A 13,975-nucleotide genomic window follows, 5' to 3' on the forward strand; every position below is an offset into this window, starting at 1 on the left:
GAGAATTGCATGGTTAGCAATTTTTAAGGCAGGGCATTCTTCCTTGTATTTATTTGGTAGCTGAATTTAGTTCTTGTTAAAAGACAGTTGTTACATTTCCAGCAGAGCTTAAAAATGCTTTTACTCCAAACACAGTAGCAAATAGTCTCTTTATTTTTGTCAGTGAAATTAAGGATGTAACAAGAACTTGGGACCTGAAAAAATGGGGAAAATGATGAACAGACCAAAAAGCAAGAATAGAATTTTGGACTAGCAGTGATTTTCAAGTTGTTGGTCAGCATCCTGTGGGAAAATGAAGACAACTTCTAAAGTGATGACAAAAAAGAATTAAAAATTTGAAACTGTTTTTCAGGATATTAGCACTTTTATATGAAGGTGTGAAATTCCATCAGAGGTTTGCAGTTAAAAAATGCTGCATCAGAAACCAGTAGCTAATGACAAAATAATTTTCTTTTTTTTTTTTTTTTCCCATGCTGTACTCCTAGGAGTGACCATCCCCTGAAAAAGTATTTAAACAAAACCTAGAAGCTGAAATGTGAAAAGAAAATTGGCTAACAGTGGACTAAATCAGATGAGCATATTACTGTAATGAATTTAATTACATGGGGAATTTACAATTATTTTTCATTGCTTTAAAAAAATCTAGTGTTGAAAACTCCAGGGAGTAAACAGTCTCAAAAACAAACTACTGGTAACATTTAATATGTGCACCAGAAAAATGATTATCCCCTTAAAGTTTTATAAAAAAGTGGTGAAAAACAGAAACAGGGAAATATTGCCTGTTACATCAAAACACACTTGTATGCTTAATTGTAATTATCGTAAAGGTATTGAAAATCATTTGCTACAACTTTCTGCAGTTTTAAACACAGTAGTAGTTTTCAGCTGCATTATCTTGTATATGAACACATAAAGACATATATCAGCCTTTATGTTTGAATAAAGATGAGTGAATTAATAGCTCTTGTCTTAAGCTAAAGCTCTTCTACTGTCTAAATCTAAGCAGGTGTTAAAACTCGAGGGGCCAGATTCTAATCTGTTATGCCAGTGTAAATTAAGAATGATTCAAAGGAAATTAAAGTGGTGAATCTTAATTTCACAAAGTGTAACTTGGATTTGAATTTGGCCTTAGGTTCTACAAGTTACATCATGAGTGACTGCAGAGGTATTATGTGTTAGGCAAGAAAGTGTTCCCCCTGAGTGACTGTGGCAGAGTTAGCCGCTAGGTGTTTGGTTACACATATTTGAAATATTAACCTGTCTCATTTTCAAAGTTTCTTATTTTGTATCTGCCCATGGATGAGGCAGCTGCTCCACTGACTTTATGGTAATCATGGGGAAGAAGAGCTATGCATTTGCTTGCTGCAAGTGAATTGTGAACTTAAAAAATCTGTTCCCTATGCCCTTCCTCTTAAAAACAAATACTGCAGATTTGTATTCACTCTTTCCCTTCCCAAGTTCTGCATAGGCGTTATGAGCTTTCCAATGATATCCTTGGGGTTTTACATTCATCCTAACATATGGCCTGTATGTGAGGTTGTACTCAAATTTATTGGAGTTTATGTGTGATTGGGAGCAGTTATCTGGCTGAATTGCTGAATCATGGAACAATTACAGCAGAAACTCTCTGGTTTTGTGTTTTTTTTTTTTACAAATGATATTGTACTATGTTACATTCACTTTGGTTCTTGGCAGAACTGCTGAAAAGTAAGTTACAGCTGTTGCCATCTGGTAACTTTAGAAGCAATTTCCCTAGCACGTTCCTGTTGCTTAATAATTTTTCATTTATTCTATGCTAGAATCTATAACTAGATCCTCTGTCACATCACAAATATAGTTACTCTTTTTATTCTTTTGCCACTCTGTTGAAGACTAGATTCTCACAATGCAGCTTTTTCTGACTAGGGGACAAGGTGTAACTGGCTGCTCCATGAAGAAATAGCTTTCTGTACTGTTCTCCTCAGTCCCAGAGGGACTATTTAGAGCAAAAGACTGCTCAGCTGTGCTACCCGCCAAAAAGGTCAGGTTGAAGCCCTGCTCTTGCTTTCTCCCTGCCAGACAACTGTCCCAGTCACTAGTACTGGGTGGGAAATTGCAGCTTGCAGAGGAAAGCTAATACTTTACATGGATGTTAAAGACAATCATTTGAAGTTGAAAGATATCTGGGAAAGTACTGCTATGTGCTTACTCTGCCAGCTGCTTTAGGAGATCGGACACTGGGTTACAAAGACCTTTGGATTGTCCCAACATAGTTCCTATCATGTTCATGCACTGAAAATCAGCTTCAGAAATTGAACTAGAGAAAAAAAGAAAATTAAAGAAGAGTCATCTACTCATCTCTATATTTAAACAGGCAAGGTTAATTGACAATTGACATGCATTTACAGCGCTTAAGCTGAGCAGGAACAATACTTGAGAATTGCATTTCTATCCTACATCCTTTTAACTTTCCTATTTTTTCACTCATCTAATGTCAGATGAGATTTCAGTTTCCTTATACAACTGGTAAGAGTTTGTCTCTCTCTCTCTCTTCCTTTAACTCTGAATTTAACTCAAAATTCTTTAAGCACCTATGCAGTAATGTCTCCCTGAATAACGTGCCAGAAAAACATCTCACTGGTGCAGCTAAGACAAAGCTGCAATCATGAAAAATAGGCTGCTGTTTTGTGGAGTTGAGGATTGGAGTGCAACAGGCAATCTTTCTCACTGTGACAGTTTGCACATTGGATATTCTGTGCTCCAGAATTCACCTAAAGACACCCAGAAATAATATCTCCTCAATTAAGATCTGGCAAATTTGTCTGTTAATTGGAGTCATGTTCAACAAGTTTTGTGTGCCTTAAGTGACTTTAGACATGGGAGGTTTAAGAGTAATTAACAAGCATGTTTGCCATTAGTCTCTGACATTCTCTTTGCAAAGCTGCACTTAGCTAGGAAAACAGGAGGAGACAAATGGACAAAACAGAAGTGAAAAATGGGCAGGGTAAAGAGTTCACCAGTATAAAAGACTATTTCAAAAACTGTCTGGAAGATGGTTAAAGCAAATAACTCACCTTCCAAAATCCTCAAGTAGCCAGATTTATCAATCCAAAAGGTGAACTTTGAGGTTAAAATCATCTTGTCTAAATTACGTGGAAGATAGATAGCTGGTTGGGAAGGAAACTTTGGTTGAAATAACTTTAACTGACAAGCTGTTATGCCTCATCTTATTCCCCTACATTAGGATCGGTCTTGCATAATATCCTTGTTTATCTTCCTACCTCCAGTCTGTGAGCATTACTTCCTAATTTCTATCACATCCATTTGATGAAATTTTATAATGGCATTTTCTCTTCTCAGCATTATAGTGTGATATCTTATTAGTGACTTTACTGTTTTGTTAACCTGAATAAATCCTACTATAATAACAGGTGTTATAAGTGTTACAAAACAATTTACATTAGAAATATCCAAACTAATGTGAGCACAGAATGGTAACCCCAGTGCTAAGCCATGGAAACTCCATCTATGCTCAGTGTATTTCTTTGGAATCTTAAATTTGTTCCAGAAAGGATGACAGGTAAGCATCTGTTTCAAGGACTGCTGCTGTAAGGAACAGTGCCTTCCTTAAATCTTTCACAATTCAAATATTAATTTTAATTTTAATACAGTGAATGGAGTATAAACAAAGGTTTTGTTTGGTTGTCTGAGACATTGAAATTCCTTATTCCTTAGGGGTAAACCAATTTTGAAGTGGATAGAGGAGGGAGAAGGCGCCATTCTGTATAAGGAGCCCAAGTGAAGAGAACCATGTCTGAGTCACAGTGTCTAAAGTCTCAAAGTCTCAAAGTCTGAGTCTAAAGTCTCAAAGGTAATTTTTTTAAATTCAGATTTAAACTTGCAGGATTAATTCAGCTATAGTGTATGGCAAATGCCGGTTTATTAGTCTCCTGTTTCCCATTTATCCACTCACCTGTTTCACTATGGTAAAGTTAGTTGTACAAACTTATTTATCCCTGCACGTCTTGAAGAACTTGTACAAGGCAGCAGCAAAGTGTCATCCTCCCTCATGTTCCTTTGTAGTGGCATATCAGCCAGCCCAGTCACCATCTAGTTCTCATAACAGTCAGAGTACAGCAAAGAAAACTGCTGCTAAAGAGATAATAGCGGAGTACAACTAAAATGAATAAAATTAAGGCAATTTTTCCTATCAAGTTTTCCTAATGAATAATGCATTTACTAATAAACAAAAGGGCTGCCAAGGACATGACAGATTGGGGATATAACACAAGAGTTATTGAAAGTGGCAGACAGGTCACAACTTTTATTTATGTTAATAGCTAACCACCTGTCAGATAAATTGGTAAGTAGATACCTCCACAGCAATGCCAGCAGGCGGCTTTCAGAACTGTGAGAAAGGACCAAGAGGACAGACAGCCTAGCTAGCTATGGTGCTGGCAGCTGAGAAATGTCAGTTCTTCCCTCTTCTAGTCACAACTGTGCCTTAATATTCACTGTTTAGGAAAGGGCTGAATACATTATTACTGGTTTTAGTAGCTGCTTTCCTGAACAGCTCTTACCTGCTTGTGACAGACATAAATTTTAACTTTCTTTTGGCAAATAGGTCATCATCTGCAGTGTTGAATACTGACATTCAGACCTCTGGCACAAACTGGAAACTCACTAGTACTTATTAAACAATTGGGACCCCAAGCATTATCCTCAGTAAACCTTATTGTTTAAGTCAATGTTATTAGTGATAAAAAAAACTTATTGTATTGTCTTAGATTGTTTGGAGGATGACACTGTATCTCTTTTTAAATTTGCAAACTTGTGTGGACCTTAAAAATTTATAAAACATTTTTCCATTGTTAAAAGGAAATCCAGAACCTACTGGGATTCACAAAGAAAATAATTTTCCCCTTCTTTGAAGTGATCCCATAGAAGTTTTCAAAAAATGAAGTACACCCTACCATAGTTCTACACTTAATTTAGGTGATCAGGTAACTGATCGGTTTCTGGCAGTTCTAATTTCAGTTTCCTCCTCTGTCTGACAACATTTGAACCTGTCCTACCATTAAGGACTTACAGGATTGATTTTCATCCTGCTCTCCACTCTGTTGAAGCTGTTTCACTTTACATAGAATAATTAAATACTCAGTAAGCCACAGAGAAAGAGAGCAGGAGTGCATATTGCCCTGCAGCCCAATGATTAGTGCATTCTGATACAAGCTGTCATCACAGATATTATTGCCTACTGTTCTGATTAAAGAAAGGCCTTTAATCCAGGATTTTGACTTGCAGGTGATACTTTAAACCCTAGAGTAATGCCATACTCACTAGCTATCATATTAATTCACATCCTGGGATTTTTTTTATAAGACCTTGTTCCTGAAGTTATTTCAAGAACAAAGTTCTAGATTAATCCCAACCTTTCATAAGTACCTTAGGTGTTTAAGTCAGGACACTAGTCTACAGAAACTCTTCTGGTACACAAGGGAAAGATTTAGACATCTTCTAAATATAGTTCAGGTCTTAGACATACCCACAGCTCTCTGAAGTGTTTCTCTTTTTTCAATGACTATATGAGAGGTAGATTCTGTCCTTTGTAATTCATTTAAATATGATATGAATCTAAGCTTTTTTGAATTTTTCTCAAATTCATTCAAAGTGCACAAAATACAATTGCATCCACAGTACCTTCTTGATCTGGGAAAGATACTGGGAAAATAAAATCTTTTCATATGGATAGATTGATTTTGCATTAACAATAACACTGGAACTTCATTCATGGATGATTTTCTTATTCCACAGTAAAGATATTCTCTACAGCAACAATTAGTACCTGAGCTTAAATGTTTAAATATGTGCAAAGGAAAACCTGCCCCATTATGTTGTTATGGCTGTTTTTCAGCTGGGATGCTGATATTTTATGAATGTTACAACTTAGCCAGATGATCAACATATTCCCAATGACACCATTTGCTAGTAAAATAACTACTGCTGTCTACAGAAGTGTTAAAACCCTCACTGTACATAAAATCTCAGCATTTTTGCTTGCTGTTTCTGTGATTGATAGTAATAAACTCCACTTTCATGAATGAGAGGCTTCTGTGTAAACACTTGCAGTGTATTATAAAAATGAACGTGAATATGTGCATTCTTCACAGAAGCTTTTCCCATTTTTTTTGAAATGCGTCCTTATGCCTGCTTGTCTCTGGCATATTCAGAAATTCAGATACCATATGTCCTTATGATCATCTTCAAAACTTCCAAATCCAGGCTCTCTCTCTTCAACAAGCTTCTTTTATTGATAAGTGCTGCTGCTGTGGCTGCATCTGCTAAGAGCAACTGTGCACAGCTCCAGTGACTAATCTCATTTAGGTTAATGGTATCTGCAAGGTCACTTGGGAAGGATATGAAGACCCTATTATCCACCTGGATGCTGCTGTACAGGTATAGATGAAGCAAGTACATACATTGTTGGAGAGAGAGAAAGCTGTCATGAATCTCGCAGATTTCTAGATTACTCTAATCTTTAGAACTGGAGAAATTTTCCTTAAAATCAGAGATTTAAAAGAAAGCAAAAAGTATTTACACAATTCAATTATTCCTGGAAATTCTAAAGTGCAGAGTTTCACTATTTCTGAAGAATTTGTTTCAGCTGCTAAGTGTATTTGTTTGAGCTGGTGCAAAAAAAAAATTAAAATAAATATATACAAGTTTTTCTTCCATGCACCTCTACCTCTGTCTGGTGTTTAGGAAGAAAGGAGGATGTCAGGTGAAGCTTCCTTCTCCCTCTCCCTCACCGTCTCCCCCTCCCCCTCCCAAGTATTTTATGCAGGCAGTAGGTTTTGTTCATGTATCTGGGTAGCACAAGCGCAGAATACCTGAATCTGCTGATGGTGTTGATGCAAAATATTACTCCTTTCTATCCCATCTGGAATAACAGAAAATCCAAAAAGTATCTCTTGAGTCCTTTCTGGAGCTCCTCCCAGGGAAATAATACTTTGCTCAGGGCTATGAGTGAATTCTCATATCATTAACGATTTCTAATTATTTAGCAGATGGGATTTGTAGATTTGGACTACTTTGATAAAAGTGCCCTAAAATAAATAGAACTCCCATATTTTAGCTGAAGAAAATGAGCAAATTAAAGTATTGCTGAGTGACTATCATTTGCTGTACATTACAAAATACAGATGGAAACAGCACAATCTGCATTGTTGTTAATTGCCGTTGTTAATACTTTTTAGTAAGTACATGAATTTCAGTGTAAATAGCGCTTTCTCTTGCTGCTAGCTTCACAGAAGATTTGCATACAGCCATTAATTCCTTACTCATAAAATATATATATATTAAAAACAACGGAAGATAATATGATGATAATACATCAGAGGCTTTTGCTAACTGTAGTGGAGAGCACAAAGAAGACATGGCAAATATCCTTCTGCCTAGTCATCTGTGTTGCCATATTCTCACTTCCACTTCAGTTTTGACTTCCAACAAAATACATTATTTTGGGAAAAGTCAATAATTGGAAATAAAATGTGTATGATAAGCTTCATGACTTCTCTTAACTTTGAGTATGTGAGCTGTCCTAAAGGGATTTTAGCCAAGTTTTTGATAGCGTTGCCTCCACTTGCCCTACAAAAAAATTCCATGGCCTTCAGAGCAATTACTCAAGGTGCAGGAATAATCAGACGGGTCTTTTATGGCTCTCAGCAGGCTTGGAACCCTATATTTTTGCAGTACCTTTTCTGTGTATCTTCTCTCCATCACAAGTGTGTGTATTAGCTGGCATTGAGGTAGACAGAATGGCACCAAATGATGAAATGCAAATTCCTTTTAGTCCTTTTTCTGATTTCTTGTTAGCAATGCTGTAAATGGAAGTGAAGCTATATAGTGCATTCAGATCACAGGCATTACAATAATTCAGCTAATGGGATGGTTATTTAAGTATTCTTGTTTAATCTGACTGACCTGGTCAGTGCTTTCATAGTACTATGTATAGACAGTCTGCTTTTGTAGAATTAGGGTTGAGGAACAGCATGCTTTTGTTGCTTTAAAAACAGCTTGAGCATAAGGTATAGCTATGTTTATTGTACTACTTGTGATTTTCACTGAAACAGATTTCCAAACTTGTGTCAGCACTGTTGTCTTTAATATATATAGCACTTTATTCCATTTAAATATGGGATATCTGAGCTCAGAGGAGACAAAATCAGATAAGCTGATCCATGAATGATTCAGAAAATCACAACTCAGAGGTGAATAGTATCAGCATTTAAAGATTTTAAGCAAACTAGCTGTGAACATCTAGATTTTGGGAGGCAGAAAGGTGGATGAAGAGACATATGGTCAGACTAATATTTGAGAGATTGCACCATAGCTTACAAACATCGTACCTAAACACATTTAAGCTTATACTTCCCTCTTGGGAAGTTACACTTCCTTCCTGGTTCTCTTATTTCTGCTAGGAATGGGGGAAACTACTTCAGCCTGAGGCTGTTTGGTATGCTTACATTTATTCAAGGTTTTCCATCTCGCTTTGGTGATTAGTAGGACTGCTTGTTTTATCAGTATAGCACACCTTGCCCCAGGTTCTTTAACTTTCAAATTTATATTTCTTTCAGAATATGTATCTGTTAAAGTGAGAACATCTTTGTCCTAAGCTGTTATGGTTTCTTCTTAGTTTGACAAAGCCCAACATAACAGATCCTATTCTCAATAAAATGTCATTGCTATTGACTTCTGTGGCAACACACTTTTGTCAGAAAGAAAAAAAAAAACAAAAAACGTTGTGGCTAGAAAGGCCATTGTCAAAATGACAGACTTTATTTTCTGAATTAAATATGTAAATATGAAGAGTGAATTGAAATAAATGCAAAGGTCTAAATATATCAAAATGCAAATTTAAGACAAATGTCTCCTATTAAATGGACTGTTCTTCAGTTAGAGGTGCAGACAGCTTTTAATAGATAATATATTCATTTCTGGCAAATATTTTTCCATATTCTGTAGCTAAAGAATATGTTTTTAAAGGAAAACTAAACAGACATGAGTGGAATGAAAAATCTTTGTACTGAGAAATGGCCAACTTAGTATGCAAGCAACAACACTATCTCACATTCATTTGAATGCTTGCCATCTGGAACAGATGCATTAGTTGTGGCTTTAGTAATGACATGGTGGAGGAGAAGACCTTCCTCACTTCAAGATTTCAGTATTACTTAATGGGGTTCCTCATGTGAGTAAAGTAATCATATATTCAGCCCAGTGTTTTATTCAACTGTCATCTTTATACTATAACCTAGCCATCTTGCTGTACGGTCTTGCTTGAATACGTGCAACATTGCAGCATACATTTCGTGAAATATGCTATTCCAAATAAAGTCGTATTGTATATTTGACTTTGTTCTGTATTGATATTGAATGCATGTCTAGAATGGTGATCTTCTATGTACAGTATGTGTCTGAGGAGATTATATCTTATTTTGCACACCAGGATATCTTTAGAATAGTTTATTATTCATGTTATATTTTAAACTGATGCTGGTCTATGCAGATTTTAAATGTGTTTGTCATATACCATTAGTCATTGTGTGAAATCTCTCAGTAATAGTTAGTTCTTGAATTTTCTGCAGCTAAAAAGAATTTAACACTGATTGATGGTAGATCACTTAGCTGGTTGGCAGACTTTCCAATTTACGGCAGGAAAATTGCTCTTTTCTTCATGCTCATTCCTTCTTCTGCAGGGGGACAGTAAGATATATGTATCAGGGTGCACATAACAGCAAAAATCTGATTGGCAATACTGCAGGTCTTTTTTACAATTATGATTTTATCATTTTCAAAAACTGTACTGAATGTCAAGTATTTCAGATGCAACTTTTAAAAAACCTCTTTATTTATCAAATGTTGATGATATATCTGTACCATATTTCACACAGCAAAAAAATGACCTAACATATTTTTGCATGAGTAAATGAGTAAGCTGTCAGCAATTCATCCTTACCTCCTAATAGTCCCAAATTCTCAGTCCTCTAAAGGCTGATTATCTGTAGAGTGAAGATTAGCAGAAGAAACAAAGGTATTGATTTGTTGTGTACTGTCTGCAAATATTTCTCATTAACCACTGATTCAATACCCTCCTCCCCAAATATATATATTAGTTATTATTCAATGATAGAAAGATATGGGATGAACCACTTGCCTTTTACACTTGGTAGTGAGATTTTCAAAGACTATGGTTTAATATTTCACACAGAATGCATATGAAGAACTGCAATATTTTTTAGTTTCCACATTCTTCAAAGGTAAAGAAAGTCAAAAATGTCATGTTTTAGTCTACTGAAATGCCAACTATAAATTTCTAGTAAATTTAGCTATAGATTTTATATACAAAAAGACTTCTTTATTAAAAGGCATGTTTCTTATTTTCAACTGCCTGCAAAGTCTGAAAGAAGAATCCAATCTATATCACTTCATAAGGTTTACAAGTATAAGAGGTTCAGTAAAGTGCTGACTTTGCATACACTTCTGGAACACACAGAGGTACTTTCTAAAAACATACACATAAGGGGAAAAATAATTGCTAAATTATTACTTCAAAAAAGAAATATAAAATACTGCTGTCGCATTGCAGTTTTAGAGCCACAGAGCACAGCAAAACAGACACCTCCAAAACATAGATAGTAAACATGGTAATGAAAACAAATGTGTTAAAGTGTGCACCAGGGCCCAATTATGCACTTGCTCAAAGACTTCAGTGGGAGTTCTGCATGTAGTGCAGCTGCACAACTGTTCCCACAAGGAATGAAGCAACAACTAAGAAAGCTGTTACAGCTATAGTCCCAACAAACCTATTGTTTTGGGATTTGATTTTCATCAGCTCCTCCCACATCCTACACTAATGGCAGACCAGCGCTGTTACAGCTTGAAATTTATGCAAGATAACTGTGTAATGAAAACTATACCAGTTAATAATTATTATCTGTTATTACTATAGATGCTTTGTGGAGTTCATAGAATTGCAAATCTAACAGAAGAAATACTTGGCATCCTCTTTCAAAAATAAAAATTCAGTCTATTTGTAATACTGAAATGAAGAGATTGGGAAACTGTTCAATGGACAACAGCATTAAAGAGAGAGAAAGATAGTATCCTGATAGAATTTTTCTATATTGTCTCAGCCTGCCTTTATCTATTTCTTACATTTGTGCCTGTCACCCTATTATCTTTTCTGTAACTACTCTTTTAAACATATTCATTGGACAAAAGCCAATTTCTTCCTTGGCATTAAGTTTATAAGTTTTATAAAGTACTATTATGGCATTGCATCTTTTAACATATAATTATCTTGATCTATAGAAGCACGTAAGATAGATCTTCCACACTTTCTACCAAGATTTAGGAACTGTCACCTTGCAATGGAACAGGTTAGTAGTAACAACCAGTGTTTGGCCACATCAAGTACAATAGATCTAATCATGGTGCTGACAGACAGTGGTCACTCACAGCTTCTCAGATCTCTGCAAGTGAACCTATTGCAGTAAGTGACAGTAAACTTCACATTTGGGCAGATTTTTCTCTCTCTGTACAGCTTTGGGTTAGTTATACAAATGAGCAAAATCAGGCTTCATCATTCATATGAAATGAAAACACACGTCGTCATGTGGTTGACTTACTGAGCTTTCATTAGTTTTAAACTTGGTAGTCTTGACTAGTTCTAGTTCTTCTCATTCACAGCCTTTGTCCTAGTCCTGAAAGCTATCTCTAAAGAAAGAGATATCTGCCTTAGGGAATACTTATCTAACTCTGAGGATAACTAAGTTAAGAAAGTCTATAATGAAAAGCGTGAGTCAGAGATGAAACTTTTTTTTTTTAGCAAGTAGCAGCCTACTATTGAATGAGCTGTCAGAACAATTTGTATTTATCTGTTGCAGAGATTTTAGATCCAACTGCAACCAGCACACAGATAAAGAAAAACAAATAAAACATAAGGGGGCTTTATTAATACCAGCTTAAGGTTCTCTACAACTTTTTCTTTGACAACAATCAGATACATTGGTTTCATACTCGGACAGATAAAGTATCAAAATCTGGATACTTATCCAAACAATAATCTAAACCATTTGATGCTGGTGCTGCTCTTCTTAAATTTGAGAGCGTCAAAATCAAAATACACAGGTTTTCTCCATAAATGCATTTTAGAAAAATGAATTTCTCATTTCTTTTTTTTCCGCAAAATTAGAAAAAATATTTTATTTTTAATGACTTCTCTGTCAAAGTCTATTAGCCATAATGAGTATCTCTGTTTTCACATCTGCAAACATGAAACTTCAGTACTTGTTGAGCTTCTGATGGGTCTCTGAAGCAAAAGTGACACTCCATAGAGAAATTATACTATATTAGAATAAACATAATGAAATCATTCTTCAAAAGTGTATTAAGTTGCACAAGGCTGAGTTTGCAATATCTTAAAATGAGAAGAAAGATCTATTCCAATATGAATGAGAGATTATTTGCAAGAAAGGGAGAAATCTAGCTACAAGCACAGGTGCTTTAAAGCACAAATCCACACCATTAAGCTCTGGCACAGCTGTTTCATAATAAATTAAAAAGAGAAACAAGAGAAACACCCATTAAAGTCTCATGTGATACAACCTATGAAGAAAAAAAAGTCATTTGTTTGTAAACTACTATCACATTAACAATAGAGGCCAATTGAGAAAACCTCCAGATCTGACAGGATGATTTTAAACTAAGAGTGCAGAATTGTTTATTAAGACTTTGAGTGACAGTCTAATATATTAAATCAGTTCAGAAGATTGTAAAATGCATTAGCATTAGCAATTTAATACCTCCAACAAATTTAACTGTCACTCATGAGCATATCTGTCCTTGTTAAAGGAAAAAAACTCAAGCGCCATCTTTGTCTTGATGGACAATAAAGTTAGAAGAGGTAAAAGCCTTTCTCTGTACATTGTTGATGAGAGAACTGTGTTACATTTGTCATAATTAACTTTCACAGTTGGCAGCATTTTTTGGCAAATGTGTTATTTGTTCAAGCTTGTGAAAGAAGTTTTAAGAACTAATCATTGGAGCCAAGCCTTAGCTTGCAGTCGTTTCAGGGCTGGATTTTAATCAATTTAGAAACGTAATTATATGCCAAATGTGTACACAGTTACTTTGATTACACACAGAAACTGGGCAGTTTCATAGTCAACTAACTGCTTGTAGGCAGTTAGATGCAAAGTGCCTCATCTGAATGAGCAGTTGCTAATAATCTTTTGTTACAACACGCATGGAACAATATAACACCCTTCTTTAAAAATACGGATCTTTAAGAGAAATTTCCAAATTTAAGTATTATTCAGGTGGATACATTTCCTGTGCTTCATTGTTTTGTTTTGTTTTGTTTCAATTGTCACTATTAATAGAGCCAATAATAACTTTTTAAAAACTTAGTTGAAAAAAAAAAACGCAAATAGAAAATGAGGTCTTTTGAATATATTGTGTAATTACTTTGTGTGCAGTAATAAAAAGGATCTCAAATATAATGTCCATCAGACTACAATATAAGGGTTTCAATACAGAGTAGAGCTGTTTTGATTTTTGAAGAAACAGAATTCACCAAATGCCAGACAATTGGCATGAATAGCTGAATGAATAAAATGCAGTGTTTAGCTCACTGTAATTAACATGGCAGTGTTATTCAGGAGAGCTCAGATAACTACTGCATGTTTATGAAAATCTTCATGAATCCCAATATTTGTATGACATCCAGTGTAATTAATTTGACAATTAGTGTCAATTATTTGATGGTCTCGCATCTGAAAACTTTTAGATCTCCATTCAGGGAGCAGCTGTAGTAGCCCAGTTCCTTTGGTGACCAGTGATGGAAGACATGAGCAGCAATGAACTGATGAAATGAATAGTTTGCTTAATAATAATCAGGATTGACAGGTTAATATTGAAGTCACTACCTAAA

This window comes from Cygnus atratus, chromosome 12, assembly GCF_013377495.2.
Source record: "Cygnus atratus isolate AKBS03 ecotype Queensland, Australia chromosome 12, CAtr_DNAZoo_HiC_assembly, whole genome shotgun sequence".
In the NCBI taxonomy this organism is placed as follows: domain Eukaryota; kingdom Metazoa; phylum Chordata; class Aves; order Anseriformes; family Anatidae; genus Cygnus; species Cygnus atratus.